General features: G+C 47.2%; 1 protein-coding gene across 21 annotated transcripts in view; it reads right to left on the bottom strand.

Moving 5' to 3' along the window:
• Positions 1-13,121, bottom strand: part of LOC106021364 (trichoplein keratin filament-binding protein-like) — a 38,915-nt gene that overhangs the window by 9,335 nt on the left and 16,459 nt on the right. For 12 of the 21 annotated variants that reach the window (XM_040749549.1, XM_040749555.1, XM_040749561.1 and 9 more), the window contains one exon: positions 8,423-8,542. The exons of 3 other annotated variants lie outside the window; for them this stretch is intronic. The gene's annotated coding sequence lies outside the window, so the exon portion shown is untranslated. Of the gene's footprint in view, positions 1-5,201; positions 5,351-8,422; positions 8,543-8,638; positions 8,802-11,476; positions 11,601-13,121 lie in introns of those variants that run through there. 6 more of the 21 variants (XM_040749490.1, XM_040749525.1, XM_040749473.1 and 3 more) reach the window with 3 other exon arrangements.

Here is a 13,121-nt window from a genome sequence, read left to right on the forward strand (position 1 = left end):
CCAAGCCTCAAACTTCCTTTTTCTTTTGTTCTTTCAATGATGCCTCGTCTGCTTTTTCCTATTTGGGAATTCTTTTAATCATTCTTCTACTTCCTTGGTTTCTCCTACATCATATCCATCTCTCTCTCTCTCTCTCTCTCTCTCTCTCTCTCTCTCTCTCTCTCTCTCTCTCTCTCTCTCTCTCTCTTCTCTCTCTCTAGCTCCAGCCAGTATCTTCCTCCATGTTCTTCATGCCACAGACACCTGCAACCTGGAGCCATGCCCGCAACCCATGCCAGGTGTTGTGAGTTCAAGCACAAGGCAGACCACGTGATCAGGGTGTAGATAGTGGGCCAGCAGCTGATCAGCAGAGTGGGGAGCTACCCTTCCTGTCTGGGGCCACCGAGGCTGTGAGTACTCAAACCTTCTCCTTCCCCACATTGTCACTCACTCCATTCCCCTATTCACACAGCAAGGCTACACTTTTCTCCCAGTTTCCCTGCCAGCTCTCCCCATGCTCCCCTCCTGGGTTTCATCTCCCCCTTGCTGGTGCTGACATGCCCTGGACCAAAAGCAAGCTCTGAGGCAGGTGTGCTTTTGCCTGGTGAACTGAGTGGCACAGGGTGTTGCTGTCAAGGGTAGGACAGCCTTGTGCTTGCTTGGATTCTTCTGGTTCAGCTGCTGCCCCTGTGCTCCAGGCTCCCCTGTTTATTCCCGCTATCCAGCGGAGTGTGAAGACCTGGACAGGATGGAGTTCTTCCTGTCTCTTTTGTGCCTTAGAACCCTACCCACTATGTTTTTTCTAATCCAAATCTCATTTCGAAATCTCCTGCCAGAGGGGTTTCCCAGTCCCTCCCAGTTTTGAACCAACCTGCTGATTACAGCACTCCTGAATGAGGAATAGAGATGTTAGGTGGGATCTGCCTGGCACTGGGCCCAAGGACACTCCTGTGTAAGACACTCACCCGACAAGTAGCATCTAGACAAACAACCTGATTCTCTGCCTCCTGTTCAAAGAAGGAAAACCAGGTAGGATAGAGCAAAGACCAAGGACTGACTGAATAGCAGATGGCAACCTTGTCATTTTACTCCCCTGGGCAGCAGCTTCAGGTCGGTCTGCATGGGGTATCCTCTGTAGGGAGTGACCAGACCCTCTTCCCCACAGTGTCTACTGGAAACTCACACCCTTGGAGCAGTGTCTATAGTGAACACACAGCTGGGTCTGTCCTTCATGTGCCACACTGTGGCTCTGCCGTACTTATTCTCCCTAGACGCGACCCTGAGGCTGGCGTGAGGGCAGTGCCACCTCTGTAGCATCATATTCTAGCCAACAAAATGTTCCGGACCGCTCACAGTCTCACTTTCTCCAGACAGGGTTTCTCTGTGGCTTTGGAGGCTGTCCTGGAACGCGCTCTGTAGACAATGCTGGCCTCGAACTCACAGAGATCCACCTGCCTCTGCCTCCCGAGTGCTGGGATTAAAGGCGTGCGCCACCCACGCCCCGTTCAGTCTCACTTCTTGTTTGTTTGTTTTGAGACAGTCTCACAAAGCCCAAACTGGCCTCAAACTCACTTATAGAACTAAAAATAACCTCTCCCCTGCTCAAAGCCTTGTTTCTGTATCCAGTTCCCAAAGTGCCACCCCTTTATGCAAATGAGAGCACGGTAGACAAAATGGACATCTGACTGTTTAGAGGTTCCTGCCGCCCTCACAAAAAGGTGAACGCCACTGGCTGGAAACCAAGCTTTCTCCTCTCTTCCCAGAACCCAGTGGCAGACAGCTGATGCCCAGCAAGCTTTTGTCCCAGCACAGGCGATCCATCACTCCTGCTTCCCTGGGGCTGAGTCCAGAGCATGCAGCTGTCTAGTAGTGATCCCTGCAGGGAGCAGAACTCTACCCTTCATGCACATGCATTTGCATGTACACATACCCCCAAAGACAAATGCCTGGCTTTCCAGAAGGACAAGCAAGTGTTCAAGTGGAAAGAGAAGACCTATTCTCACCTCATGGTAATTACAAAAGAGGAAGGCCCACATGGGAAGACAGGGGTGGGTCCTCATCTTCCTGGACTAAGCCCTTGATGGAATTGCTGGGTAGTAACTTTGCCAACATATTCTTAACACCCCCATTACACGACACACACTCACACACACACACATACACACACACAGAGAAAGAGAGACAGAGAGAGAAAGAGAGAGAGAACCTGGAGTATAGATCCCTGACGACTGGACTAGTACACACAAGTTCTAGGCTCAATCCTTAGCACCACAAAAATTAAGCTGGAATAACCTTAGTTATCTGTTAGCTGCCTAGCATGTGTGAGGCTTTAATAGCCCCAAAGAGAACCAAAAGGCCAGGCCTGGGGGTGCACCCCTTTAATCAGTCTAGCCCTAGGAAAGCAGAGACAAGATCTGAAATTCAAAGGCATCCCCATTCAAATAGAGGGTTCTAGGTCAGGGTGGGATGAGAATTTGTCTTAAAAACAAATTATTATTATAACTGGAGAGCAATAAAAGACCCTCAGTATTAACCTCTGGCTTCCACACATGTACACATGTACACAACTCAAAAAGCCCCCTCACCACCAAGGGTGGCACTTGTTGGCAGAAGACCAGAAATGGTATGTGTATAGGTGCTTTTCTGGCTTCCCTGTGACCTAGCATTGGCTCCCACACCTTTGTCCATCTCCAGAGTGGCCACTCACAGATGTTTTTGTTTAATTTTGTTTATTTATTTTTATCTTTTGAAGACAGAGGTGGGCCATCCAGTCAGCCTAATGATCTGAGTTAGATTTATTTTATTTTTTTATTTTTGGTTTTTCGAGACAGGGTTTCTCTATGGCTTTGGAGGCTGTCCTGGAACTAGCTCTTGTAGACCAGGCTGATCTTGAACTCACAGAGATCCGCCTGCCTCTGAGTTAGATCTTATGTGGGTCTTGCTAGTGGTCCCCTGAATTCCACAATCAAGCTGTGGCATTCATGTGCAGCACATACACACAAACACACACAAATGAATAAATGCAATAGAAAAACATTAAGACAGTGACTCCTATAGTCCAGTCTGGCCTTAAACTCACTATGCAGCTAAAAGGCAAGCCTTGAACTCCTGATCTTCCTGCCTTCACCTCCTGAGTGCCAGACTTTTGAAACCAGGTCCCCCTCAAATATTTTCCTAAGAACAGTTTGGCACCTAAACAAATGCTATATGCCCATGCTGTTGACTTAATGAAGTTACTCAGTTGGGCTCCAGAGTTACTGCACCATCTTTACAATCTGCCCCATCCTTTGCTGCTGCCCAGTCCTCATTCATGCTACTGCCAGACCCCTTTCAACAGATAGAATGAGCTCCCTCAGACTTCTGGAATTCCCAGAGTCTTCTGAGAATGTCTCCTTCCCAAAAACTTGTCTTTAAATGTCTTCTTCCTCAGGCCCTGCTATGAATGACGATCACGGGCACAGGGGCTCTTCTACACTTAGCCATAACATCTGTCTCATACAAAATCCAACTCCATGCCAGGCCTGGTGGTACAGACCTCTAATCTTAGCTCCTTAGAGGTTGAGGCAGGAGGACCACAAATTCAAGCCTGCCCGTGCTACAGAGTGAGTTCAAGGTCACCCAGGGAAATTGGTGAGCCCCCTGGCCAAAAAAGAGTTGGGTTTGGTGGTCCACACCGTTAGTCCCACAACTTAAGAGGTAGATAGAGGCAGGAGGATTCAGAGTCAAGCCCCAGGTCAGGAAGATGGTTCAGCAGGTAAAAGTGCTTGCTAATATGACTGATACTTCCCTGCAGCCTACATGATAAAAGGAGAGAACCAACTTCCCAGGATCACACACACACACACACACACACACACACCAGCCTTTTTAGATTTATTTTTATGCCCATGAGTGTTTTGACTGTATGAATGTAAGTGCACCACACACATTCTTGGTGCCAAGGGAGTCACAAGTAAGCACTGGGTCCCATGGAGCTGGAGTCACGGATGATTGTTGGCCATTGTGTGGGTGCTGGGAACCAAACTGGGGTCCTCTAGGAGAACAACAAGCACTCTTAACCACTGAGAAAACTCTTCAGTCACACACCACCACCACCACCCCTGATTTTTCATAAAGATGTATTTATTTTATGTATGTGAGTGCTCTGTTTGCATGTACACCTTTATCCCAGAAGAGGGCATCAGATCCCACTACAGATGGTTGTGAGCCAACATGCAGTTGCTGGGAATTGAACTCAAGACCTCTGGAAGAGCAGACAGTGCTCTTAACCTCTGAGCCATCTCTCCAGCCCCACCCCACCCCCAATTTTTTTGTTGTTGTTGTTTTTGGTTTTTCGAGACAGGTTTCTCTGTATTGTTTTGGAGGTTGCCTTAGAACTCTGCTCTGTAGACCAGGCTGGTCTCAAACTCACAGAGATCTGCCTGCTTCTGCCTCCAGAGTGCTGGGATTAAAGGTGCACGCCACCAACGCCCGGCCCCACCCCCATTTTTAAACGACAACAACAAAAGAAGTTTGGGATATTGCTCAGAGGTATAATGTTTACCTAACTTGTTTCAGGCTCTAGAGTAAATCCAAGTACTGAAAGGAGAGAAAAGGGGTGGGTGGGTGGGGGAACAATGACTCTTAAGGTTCAGTGTCTAAAAGACTGCACTTACAGTGGACCCAGGTTCAAGTCCTAGCACCTACGTTGGGCAGTTCACAATCACCTGCAACTCCAATTCCAAGGGGATCTGATGCTTCTAGTCTCTGCAGGTGCCTGTACTCACATGCGTATGCCCATACAAGTCACTGAGATGAAATCGTTTTTAAGTCCAGTTCTTTACTACCTCTGAGGGATTTAGATGAAGGAGGCACCTGACAGGCTTTACATGTCATAGGCTGAATGGAGGGGCCATTGTCCACAGAGAGCTAGTATCAAAAGAGATCCCTGTCCAAGCATCAGGACCTCTGACCATGTGCCTGTTTATGCTGTTGGTCAGGCAGCCTCACCTACAAAGCACATTGGCATGGAGGTTACAAGGCTTCTGGCTACCTTGATAAGTTCCTAGCCTCCTGACTGTTTTGGAAAGTGGGGCTTCTGCCTCACTAGGTTGTGGGGTGAAGAGGTTAACCATTTCCCTGCTGCCTCCCCTTTGAAAACATCTCATAAAGGTGCGTCAGAGGAAACAGGCTTTTGATCCCACCTATTATTAGCTCCTGAGACAGGGAGGAAGCACACTCACCTCAGAGATGGTGAGGAGCAGGAGTCGCTGAAGCACTTAACCCCTTTTGGAGATAAGGCTGTTGGTGTTAAGTCAGGAAACACCAAGTCCAACATGGAACCATTTGTAACTGACTGGGTAACATGCCTTACTGGTTTTGGGTACCCTCCCTAGGCCAAAAGACAGAAAAATCTAGTGGGGATTGTGAGCAGACCCAGGTATGATAATGAACCTGGCTACACCCTTCTTGACGTGATCTAAAGGACTTTGTGATCACTGATTTATGTGTAGTCTCACAATCATCCAAGGAAGGGAGGGAGGGAAGTAGGGAGAAGAGAGATAAGAAGGGAGGAGAAGGAGGGAAGAAGTAAAAAGGCAAAAGTCTCTTCATTTCCCCAAGTTATAAGGGACCGAGAGTCATAGCCTGTGCCTTGTAATTCCAGCACATGGGACTGCCTAGGGTCCCAGGCCTTGGCTGACGGAGCTCAGTTGACAAAGGGCTGCCCTAGAGTGCACAAAGCCCTGGGTTTGGTCCCAGCACTTCATGAACCTGTACATAATGGTACATGCCTATAATCTCAGCACTCGAGAGGTGGCGTCAAGGAGATCAGAGGTTGAAGGTGATCCTTGCCTACATAGTGAGTTTGATGCCAGCCTGGACCATATAAGACTCTGTAGAAAGGGAGGAAGAAAAGGAGAAAGGCAGGACAATTAGGAGAGAAGAAGGAAAGGATTCAGAAGAAAGGGAGGGAAAGGAAGACTGGAAAGGAGCGGGAGAGGAGGTGGAAGGAAGGGAGGGACAGAAAGGGGAGAGGAATGCAGGAATGGTGGCACACACCTGTAACCTCAGCACTTAGGAGGCTGAGCCAGAAGGCTCGCCAAGAGTAGAAGATCAGCCTGACTACATAGTGAATTTAAGGTCAACTTGAGCTACAGAGTGAGACCCTGTTTAAATAAATAAATAATAACATAGGAATATAATATATACTAATGTTACTTTTATTAAATGATATAAATAAATGAATAAATAATTAAATAGATGCCTCAATGGTAAAGGCACTTGCTGCTAAAACTGATGATCAGAATAATCTCTGGAACCCATGTGCCCACAACTACATACATGCACATCCTCACACAAACCTAATTAGTTAAAAATCCAGAAGGAATGGGGAAGAGCATTCAGGTAAACCAGCCACCTGTTACCATAAAGTTGGGGAAGAAGTACAATTAAAGCCCTGATCCTGGCTCTACAACAAAAGACAACACAGTGTGTGAGTGTGTGTGTGTGAGTGTGTGTGAGGTGTATGCATGTGTGTGAGTGTGTTGTGTGAGTGTGTGAGGTGTATGTATGTGTGAGTGTGTGTGAGAGTGTGTATGTGTGTGAGAGTGTGTGTGAGTGTATATGTGTGTGAGTGAGTGTGTGTGTGTGTGTGTGTGTGTGTGTGTGTGTGTGTGGTGGAGAGTGAGGTTTGAACCTCAACTCTGGAAATCTCTGATGGTTCAGACTGATGTCAAGACTTAAATCACTTCCCCATCCTGTGCTGCAAAATACTCCAAACCAGAAATCACTCCGCCCTGTCTTCTGTGAACTGTAAATGACAGAGACGCTCACTAGAGTAATTAGAAGAAACTGCTGGCCAAGAGCTCTGAGAAGGGTTAGGTGTGGCTTGAAGCACTCTGTGTATTTTCTCTAAGGCAAACATGTAGACAGTCAAAAATACAAGTTGTTTAATGAGCTTATAAACTTGGAGTGACTCCTCACATCTTACAGTGAGGTCTAGAGTTCACCCATCTCAGCATCAAAGTGCCTATGCATGGTATTCAGCCCTGACCACTTCCTCCAGCCTACTCATGGCTTCTTCCTCAGTTTATTCTTCTGCCCAGATAATTGACTGGCCCAGCAGTGTTTGTGGAGGAGAAAATAACTCTTGTTACAAGGAAATGTTTGCTGATGTCTTAGCTGTTCCTTTCTTTCCTCCTTCATCTGACTGAGTCTCACACAGCACTGGTACCCTGCGAGCTCGCCATCTTCACAGAAGAGAGTGTCCAGGGCAAGCTTTGCAGCCCACAGGGCTCTCTGATGCTCACTAAGAGCACTCTCATGTCAGTCATAGAGTTTGTTCTACTTCTCTTTCCTATCTGCAGACTTCCTAAGTGATAACTGAACAGAGACGCACACTGTCAGGGCAGGAAACACCCCATAGCAACACTGTCTCACATGTCCCATCCATGTGACTTGAGTCTGCCACAGCCTCTGGGGCTCCTCCTGAGGCAGTAGTAGGTAAGGCAACTGTCTGTGGCTTCCTAGGCCACAGATGGATTTGCTGGTCTTCACTTGCATTTTCTTTCCCAGAGCTAAAATATGAGCGCCGTTCATGAGTCCCTCTTCTGATCCATGTCAGGGACCAGCAAGTCTCCTGCTGAAATAAGCCCCGGGACAGTGTTGCTACTATTCAGGGCTATGGGTTACCTTGCTGTCCAACACCATATCTACTTATTAAACAGTCAGACAACCTTATAATTAGGTCAGCTGCATGTACTCTGATTTGAGCCTTGGGTTCCATTCCTCTCTCTCCAGGATTAGAGACTGAGAGGGAATTTCTCAATGGTGTAATGTAGAAACAGACTTCCCCTACTCCAAGTAGTCTCCCACCCTGGATGGTGCAGGACTTCTGGCACCTGCCACAATAACCAAGCTTTCCCTGTGACCTTCTGTGTTTTTCAAAATCTACTGTTCACATTGGACTCCCTGTACCTTTAAGAGCAGACACTAGGGAACAGCAAGATATCTAGTGGGTAAAGGTGCCTGCTGCCAAGCCTGATACATGGTAAATTCAATCCTCAGGGCCCACACGGTGAAAGGAGAGAAGCAACTCCTGAATATCTTCCTCTGTCCAACACACACACACACACACACATGCATGCACACATACTGTTAACTGTTTTAAGAGAACAGAACCTAGATAAGGAGAACCCCTAATCTTGTATGTACTGGGTTTTGAAAAATAATCAGGCTGTGCTAAGAATTCATGACACAAAAGTCCCTGGACCCCACCCTCCTGAACCAATTGAAACACGTGTGTCCCTTCTGTAAGGTGGCATGAGATATGCATCTGGGATCTGTGTTCCTTCCTCCCAGCTGGACTAAAGCCCAACAGCCACCTTCAGGACTCCTCAAGCCATCACTAAAAACAACCTTGAGGTGACAGGTCCCTCCAGGAGAGTGCCACCCCCATGCCTACCTTTGATGCAGAGGGAAGACTCAGGAAAGGGCGTCCTGTGATGTAACAGCCCCGATGTGAGTGCAGAAGGGATGTCAGGAGAGCACCTGGGGAGCAGGTCTGATCTGGAAATCTTACGAACTAAAGGACAAAGCAGAAACACAATCAAGGTCCACTGCCTGATGCTTCCTTCTGAATCATCTTTATAGCAAGCATGTCTTTGGGTGTAAAACTTACACTTATTCTGCTTTTGTCCTTTTTTTCAGTTAGAGGAGAGAACCAGGCTCTGGTTTGTCCCAGCTTAGGTCAGATAGATCAGTGGATGGGTTGTTGTACTTGTCGACATCAAATACATCCGAACATCGCCGGGTGGTGGCGGCGCACGCCTTTAATCCCAGCACTCGGGAAACAGAAGCAAGAGGATCTGTGTGGGTTCAAGGCCAGCCTGGTCTACAAGAGTGAGTTCCAGGACAGGCTCCAAAGCCACAGAGAAACCCTGTCTCAAAACACCAAAAACCACCACCACCATCAAAAAACGCCCAAACACCACTGCAATGCTGTCTCTCAGAGACTTGGGGTGCCGACAGTGAACATTGGCTTCTTGCATCTGCCCTTATGTGGGGGAGGGACTGTTTGGTGCTCTTTTTTTTTTCAAAACAGGATCTCATGTAGCCCAGGCTGATCTCAAACTCCCTATGTAGCCAAGGATGGCTTTGAACTCCTTATCTGATTGTTTTCACCAGGAGCTGAGATTACATTACATACATTTAAGTTGCCACCAAGCAGCCCTCTTGATCCCAAAAGGCTCCAATTAGATTACCAGACCCAGGATTTTCATTCAAGATTTGCTGCTGTTAACAGCTGCTCAGACTTACTCTCTGGTCTTCTCTCTCTCTCTCTCTCTCTCTCTCTCTCTCTCTCTCTCTCTCTGTGTGTGTGTGTGTGTGTGTGTGCGCGCGCGCGCGTGCGCGCGCGCACTCTAGCAGAGCCCTGGACGCAAGCAAACCCAGCATGAGCCAACAATAACGACCATTTCTATAGCGTCATGCTCTCCTGTGCTCGTCTGCCTCAGCAGAAACCGGTGCCTTTTCTAGACTAGCCTCCATCACACACATCTCATGTTCTTCTCATTCTCATCTTTGATACTTTTTATTGCCAAATAAAACGTTTGCCACCTCAACAACAAAAAAGGAAGACTAATTTCTACCCTGAAACATCAAAAATCTTTTAAGGCTTTATAAACACAAGTAATTATTAAAAAGGACTGGGGTCACAGAGGAAGAAATGGAATCAAAAGTATCCCAGGTAGCTGTGGGACTCTGGGGACACCTCTGCCAACCTGCCCTTGCCAGGCCATTCCTAAGGAGCAAAGGACTATGGCTGCATTTTTGTTGTTTTTTTTTTTTTTTTTTTTTTTTTTTTTTGGTTTTTCGAGACAGGGTTTCTCTGTATTGTTTTGGAGGCTGTCCCGGAACTCACTCTGTAGACCAGGCTGGCCTCGAACTCACAGAGATCCGCCTGCCTCTGCCTCCCGAGTGCTGGGATTAAAGGCGTGCGCCACCACCGCCCGGTTTATGGCTGCATTTTTACATTGATAACTGAGGGGTGATCTGACGATGGCTATTGTGTCCTCTGTCTAAGAAGTCACAGAGTACCTGGTTGGGCACAGGACAGCTCTGGGAGAGGTCATTCTTGGCCACCTGCAGCTCAAAACAGCCTGTTCTCCTTAGACACCAAGTTCAGTTCAACTCAACCAATCTATCACAATTGCCATTTTCAGCCCCTGCCCCGGTCAGTTCCCTCCCTTAAGAGACTTGTTAGCAGTAAATGAACATAATTCTGCATATGCTAACTCTGAGCAGGAGGTTTTTATGGTCTTGTATCAAGCTTGTTCTTTCCAGATTAAAAAGTAATTATTCCAAAAGATGGCTTTATGGTTAAAATTAAACTAGCTGAAAGCTATTAGAACCTGAACTTTGGACAAATGCCAAAGAGGGCAGCTCTGGGCATCTTTTGAGAGAAAAGGGAGGGACTCACCCGAAAGAAGAAATCTTTTTTTTTTTGAAAGAAGAAATCTTAAACAAATGAGCATATATATAAAAAATAATAGGGAAAATGCTCAAACCTGTTCCACCACCCTCCTTCAGTTAGAGGCACTTTTAACATTAGGAAAGCGAAACTTGCTGTGGGTGGGGTGCAACCGCTGCCAGGTCATCCTGCCTGAAGAAACCCAAGATTATGCCTACATGAGGGACGTGCAGCCATGGCATAGCAGCAACAACCCGCTGGCAGTTTGTGTGGCTCCTTGCTAGGGACTGAGCATGGGGACTGGACGAGGCAGGTTCGTGTGTCTGTGGTCACTGGCTCACTGTTCGAGGTGACTTGCTGTGGTTTGTTATTCCACAGTTTGATTAAGGAACAAGCAGCTAGGAAAACATAAGAGGGCACTAGTGTGCAAGAAAAAGTCCCAGGGCGCCGAGAGTTTGCTGGGTCAGGAGTACTGGAGTCCCAGTAGGTGTGGACCAGAGCGCCTGTAATCGTCGAAGTAAAGATGGCTCCGCAGCGCTCTCTGCTGGACGACTGCAACCTCACCCGCGGCTGGCGTGATGCTGGGTCCACCCTGCTCGCCTTCAGCCTGCCCTCTGTTGGACAAACGCTTTCCACTTTCATCAAGTCTTAGACCATAAGCACTGCTAGGCGGTGTTAGGCAAAATCTGGGGGTGGGGACGGGGAGGAGGGAATCGCTTGCATATCTATAAAATGGTAATAGTGGTCACACCACGGCCCCGTTTATGTCAGGGGCTGTTCTCTGTAGCAAATGAAATCGCTGTTTTACCAGCCCCTTCCTACTTCCACTCTTTTTCTTTTGCAGTTTTATTTTTTTATTTTAATTTTAAATAGCTTACTTCACATGTCAATCCCAGTTCCCTCTCCCTCCCCTCCTCCCGCACCCCCCCAACCATCCCCCCCAGCCTCCCACCCTATCGCCACTTCCTTCCACATAGGGGATATCTAGAGTCATCTCACTCAGGGGAGGGTCCAGGCACTCCCCTAAGAGTCCAGGCTGAGAGAGCATCCCTCTTTGTATTATGGACACACGAAGTCTGTTTGTATGCCAGGGATAAACACTGATCCACTGCCCCTATTTCCACTCTTACATGACCCCGATCATTTCATTGGAAGATTTTTCCCCAGTGTCCTTTAAAAAAAGTTAAAAAAAAAAAAAGTCACACTCTGTAAGAATTACAGCTCCCTTGTTCACAATAGGACCCGCTTTCTTTCAGGACTGGACATTGAGCCCAGGGTCTAGCAAACACTAGGTGAGCCCTCTGTGGCTGAGCCAGATCCCCAACTTTCTTTTTCTCTTCCAGACCAAACAGATCTGGAACTCACCCTGCATCAGTCTCTTTAATAGCTGGGATTACACCTGCACCACCATACTCAGTTCACAAGTATTTCTTCTCTTAGAAAGTTTGTTTGTTTGTTTGTTTGTTTTTGACAGGGGCTGGACAGATGGACCATCAGGTAAGCACAGATGTTGCTCTTGTAGCAAAGCCAGGTTTGGTTCCCAGAACCCACAAGATGGCTCACAACCATCTGTAAATTCAGTGCCAAGACATCAGAAGCCCTTTTTCTGGCCTCCAGAGGCACCAGGCACACACGCAGTGCACAGACACACATGCAGGCAAAACACTCAAACCCAAAAAATAAAATAAGTCTAAAGAATAAAACGGATTCCATCACATCATTTATCTATTTGTGTTTGGAGGAAAGGTACGTGGTGAGGCTCATTGCTATCTGGAGCTGGGGTTTATAGCAATCAGTTCTCTCCTTCCACCATGTGGGTCTCAGGAATAAAACTGTGACAGGGCTCCAGACCTTAGTAGGCCTGAGACCTTAGCACAACTGACTCCATGCTGGAAGTGCCATTCAAACTGTAAAACTCAGCACACAGACCTGGCAAAACTAAAACAAAGGCCTAATCCATCAAAGTCCATTGTTCTGGGGAAATCTCTAAGTGAGATTTTTAGCTTCTGTAGTTCTGTTTCTGGCTGTTCCTGTTAACTGAAGTATGTCAACCCAGAACATGGTTTTTGTGCTTAAAAACTCACCCTAAGAAAGGCCTGGGGGCTGCACTGGGATCTAAGGACCTTAACACTTAGTGTGGTCTCTGGCTGGCTAATAAAGACTTTCTATTGGTTAAACCCATGTAGGAGCAGTCTTCTCTGGTGCATACCCCACAACAAAACCTTTTATCTGCTGAGCCAACTCACTGGCTTTCACAAGTACTTGATACAGTTTCTTTCTCTCTCCTTCCTTCCCCGTTCCTTTCCTTCCTCCTTTCCCAGGGTTTCATGTATCCCAAGCTGACCTTGAACTTGCTAGGTGACTAAATATGACCTTAAGCCTCTCATCCTCCTGCCCCCACCTCCTAAATGCTGGTATTATAGGCACACCTACCTACCACAGCTAGTTCATAAGTGCTGCTGATCAAACCCAGGGCTTCATGTATGCTAGGCAAGTACTCTATCAACCGAGCTACATTCCTAGACCCCAAAGCATCTTTTTCCTACAATCATATGCCATAATTAACTTGCTGTCAATTCCACACTCAGTGTCTAAAACCCCTGCTAGCTTCTGTGTTCCCTGGAGGTGCAGTCCTAGTGCTATTTGACATTGTTGTTCTTGCGTTCTTAGGACCTTCCTACCATAGTACTCA

The sequence above is a fragment of the Mesocricetus auratus genome, unplaced genomic scaffold (assembly GCF_017639785.1).
Source record: "Mesocricetus auratus isolate SY011 unplaced genomic scaffold, BCM_Maur_2.0 Super-Scaffold_4256, whole genome shotgun sequence".
Classification (NCBI taxonomy): Eukaryota; Metazoa; Chordata; class Mammalia; order Rodentia; family Cricetidae; genus Mesocricetus; species Mesocricetus auratus.